Source organism: Calidris pugnax, unplaced genomic scaffold (genome assembly GCF_001431845.1).
Source record: "Calidris pugnax isolate Ruff unplaced genomic scaffold, ASM143184v1 scaffold74, whole genome shotgun sequence".
Lineage (NCBI taxonomy): Eukaryota > Metazoa > Chordata > Aves > Charadriiformes > Scolopacidae > Calidris > Calidris pugnax.
This window is the reverse complement of record NW_015090790.1, coordinates 584,204-588,037: the sequence shown is the minus strand read 5'-3', so window position 1 is coordinate 588,037 and position 3,834 is coordinate 584,204. Positions and strand designations below refer to the sequence as shown.

Sequence of the window (3,834 nt, the reverse complement as noted above, 5' to 3'; positions counted from 1 at the left end):
CCCCCGCCTCCCCGCCCCGCTCCCCGCACGCCCGCTCCGCTCCCGTCCCGTCCCGCTCCCCCGGGGGCCGCCACCTCCTCCCCGCCGCTCCCCCCCCATCCCCGGGGGCTGCGGGGCGGAGAAGGGGAGCACCCGCTGCCGGGAAGTTGGGGGGCTCCCCGCCATGGGATGCCCGTGACCCCCCCTTTACGCCCTCCCCGGTAAAGGTGCGGGGTCTGCGCGCACCGAGCGCGGCCTTACCCCGGGCTGGGAGAGAGGCATAACGCGGGGCTGGGAAATCAGACCAAAACCGGCTGCAGGAGGGTGACAGCGGCGCTGGGAGTGACAGCGACAATGGATGCGGCGGGAGGGACCGCAAGGAGAGCCCAGGTTTAGGAAAAAACTCTGCCCCCCCCTTCCCGTCTCCCTCCTACAGGTCGCTTCCCATCTCTGCTAAAACGAGGAATTATCTGCAAAAGAGCCCAGCGCCCTTCTCCGTTCAACTAAAGCTTTATCATTTTTTTTTTATTCATTTATTTTTAGCATTTAAAACCTTATTGTTTTCGGCTGAACGGCCCTGAATAAGACGCCGAGAATAGTTGCAGGGAGTGAGAAGTCATTTGTAGGTCAGGACAGCGACTCCAAGCAGATTTCAGCAATCTTTTGAAATATTGATCACCTGGGAGTGATCGTTACCCGCAGGTTCGCCCCCTCCCCTTGTGTCCCCCGTCCCCCCCAAGACCCCGAGAGAGGGACTGTGGGTCTCTGGGCGAGCTGGGCGACCGGCCACCCCTTCTTTGGAGCGGGGCAACCTCCAGCCGTCACGGGGGAAGGAATGAAATCATTTTCTGAGCTGTGAGGATACGATTTGTTTTCTGGAGAGAAGGAGAAGGATGGGGGGGGCTGGGGGGGGGGCTGGGGAAGGGAGGAGAGGGAAGGAAATCAAGAAGCCACTCTTTATTCTACACATAGCTGCTCAGTGGCAATTTCTTTCCGGGGACATTAGGGACCATGCTCGGAAAGGCAGCATATATTTTGAATTGAGCTCAATATGTTCCCCCCTCCGCTCTTTGCAATGTATTATTATTATTTCTCGTGTTCTAGAACGCTTGTCAAAGAAATGCCGCCTTAATTTGATATCTTGTTGTTGTCTCTTTCCTTTTTCTCTTTTCTTTGTATTTTTTTTCCTTTTCTTTTTTTTTTTTTTTCCCCTTTATTTCCTCCTTTAAGAAAGCTCCTTTGCTAGTTGCCCGACCGAAATTAAACAGATTTACATTTTCTCCAATCATTTCTCCGTAGAAATGGAGCTGGATTGGGGCTCGCCGTCTTTTCTTTAGTATCAAGTACAATTTGTCTTTTGCTTGTGAAGATTTGGTAAATCAGAAGGCAGATAGATAGCGCAGATGGTCGGAGGTGTCGGGTCAGATTATGGTACGCCTCAGTACAGTGCTAAGCTCATTCTGACGGAAAACCCTGATATTATTTTCACAGATCTACACAGTTCACTTGAAAAAAACCCTTCGAGCCATTTACATCATTTATGTGAGGCTCACAGCTAGCGGGATGGAAAAGCTTTCAATACTGCTCATTTTCATAAAACCCGACAGAGCTGGGGAGACATAAAAGCACACGCAAAACTCACGAGTTCAGAGACACTCCGCAGAAACTTAAAAAATAAATGGGGAGGCTCTTCGGCTTCACTTTACAGACCCAGGTTTGATTTCCCCATCCGATTAGGAAAAAAAAAAAAGGGGGGGGGGGAATAAAAAATCAGAGAAGAGGAAAATATCATCTATAAATACTGCTGAGGGAGAGTCCCCTTCCACCCCATCCCTGTCCTCTCCACCAGGGAAAAAGTGTCCTTCGAACAGCTGAATGAAAGATCCCAAATAACCTTTTCGGACAGGGTTAAAAAAAAAAACAAAAACACCAAAAAAAACCAAACCCAAACCTCCTCGGTGTGAGCATCGGGATACCCCAGAGAGGGGGTGAGAAGGCGGCGACCCCCGCGGTGCCGGGCAACCCGGAGGGGCGGCCAGTAGCCACCGAAAGCATCCCGGGACCGGGGCTGGTGGAGGAAAAACCTCTGCTTGGAGAGAGGTGGAAGGATGGAAAGCCTGTGTGAATGGCTAGCTAATTTAGAAGGACCAGGCGATGATGATGATTATTACTAATATTACTGTAGCTCTTTCGGGCTTTCTTTCTCCCCCCCCTTTTATTTTTTTCTTTTTCTTTTTTCTTTTTTTTTTTTTTAATGGTGTTACAGCTACAGTCTACAGCTGTACAATATCAAACATATCTACAGCTCTTTCAGCCATGTCAATCTTTCAATGTCAAGAGCCATGATTTATCAAAGGACAAAGCCATACAAGCCAGAGTCGAGTAATCATTTGTTCCTTTACTTGGACCTTCCATCAGATCCTTGTCCACCCTCTTTCAGTAATATCTTAAAACAGCCCCATGAAATGAGCAATAGCTTTTCGGGCTTTTTTTCCCCCCCCCCTTTTTTTTTTTTTTTTTTTTTTTTTTTTTTTTTTTTTTTTTTTTCCTCCTTTAAAGCATGCACATGATCTGGCGAGGGAGTTACTGGGCTGCAGCCTAATGACCATGAACAGAGCGAGACAGGCTCCATAATGAACGCCAGGACTGTAGGGTAAAGAAATGTATCCTCATGGGGGGGGGGGGGGGGGGGGGTCCCCCAGGTCTCCGGCCTTTGTTCCCCCGAAACCGTCCCGGATGGGGAGATGCTGGCGGTCCTGCTGGGAGGGGAGAGGGAGTCAAAGAAAAGCCAACACCGAAACGGACCCAGGAACCCTCTGTTAACCATTCAAAGGGTGACCCGAGGGGGAAAATCAGCCCAGCCCCAGCAGCTCTGCGCCCTCTCCAGCTGTGAACCCTGGGGTCTGTATTTGGGAAGTGGGCACAGTCCGTGGGGAACCGGCTTCTGCCCGGCTGGGGGTGGACCTGGGGGCTCCCTGCTCTGTGCTACCAGCGCCGAGAGAGAAATCACCTCCAAGGGGGCCCCACCGTCCCTCTCCCACCCCTCCACCCCCCGACCCAAGCGTTTTATCCGTGGCCGGGACCCCGGCAGGTTTCCCCCCGCCCCGTCGCTCCGGAGAAGGGGCTCGGGCCGGGCTTTGCCTCCGCAGCGCGACCGGTGACCCCATGGGGACCCCCACCCCTGGTGGGACTCGATGCCGCGTCCAGGAGAGGCTCCCAAAAAAAGCAGAGGGTCCTGGCTGAGCCCCCCTGTCTCAGCCGAGCCGCCTGCCAGCCTGGCTGCACACTCCGACCTGTCCGCTTCGTTTCTCTTCTTTTTTCCTCCTTTTTCTTCTCTTCCCCACCCTAAATAGAGACAATACTAATGACATTAATAGCCGGTAATGATAACTACCTTAATTTAGTCACGGCTCTGACCCTTGCTACAGGTAGCGCTATCCCTGCAGAGATGGATCCTCAGGAGGTCAAGGAATAAAAAAAAAAAAAAAATCTTTATCAAAGATGCTGCCAGTGATCCAGGTCACCCCGACGGTGCGCTCTCTGGCCCCCACCTCCAGGGCCCCGCAGCAAAACCACGCGTGTCAGTACATCCCTGCGGTCATCACCCACCCCGCAGTCCCTGGGGATTATTTATCCAGATGGACTTTCCTAATGCAGCAAAGGTGCGAATGAATTTTTATTTTTATTTTTTTTTTTTAAAAAAACCTCTGATTTGCGTTAAGGATATTGCATTAAAAAAATAAAAATAAAAATGAAAAAATCCCCCCGGGAAGGAGAAGCCCTACTTTCCGGGTCTCGGTGGGACTGGGGGGGATGCGGGGGTTCACGAGGTGATGCTGAGTGGGTCTGCGGCGC

At 51.7% G+C, this 3,834-nt stretch overlaps 1 protein-coding gene across 1 annotated transcript in view; it reads right to left on the bottom strand.

The window, feature by feature from the left end:
- The window catches only part of SIX6 (SIX homeobox 6), a 2,221-nt gene extending 2,183 nt beyond the window's left edge, over nucleotides 1–38 (bottom strand). The window contains exon 1 of the mRNA XM_014966576.1: nucleotides 2–38. The gene's annotated coding sequence lies outside the window, so the exon portion shown is untranslated. The remainder of the gene's footprint in view (nucleotide 1) is intronic.
- Between the last annotated feature and the right edge of the window lie 3,796 nt (nucleotides 39–3,834).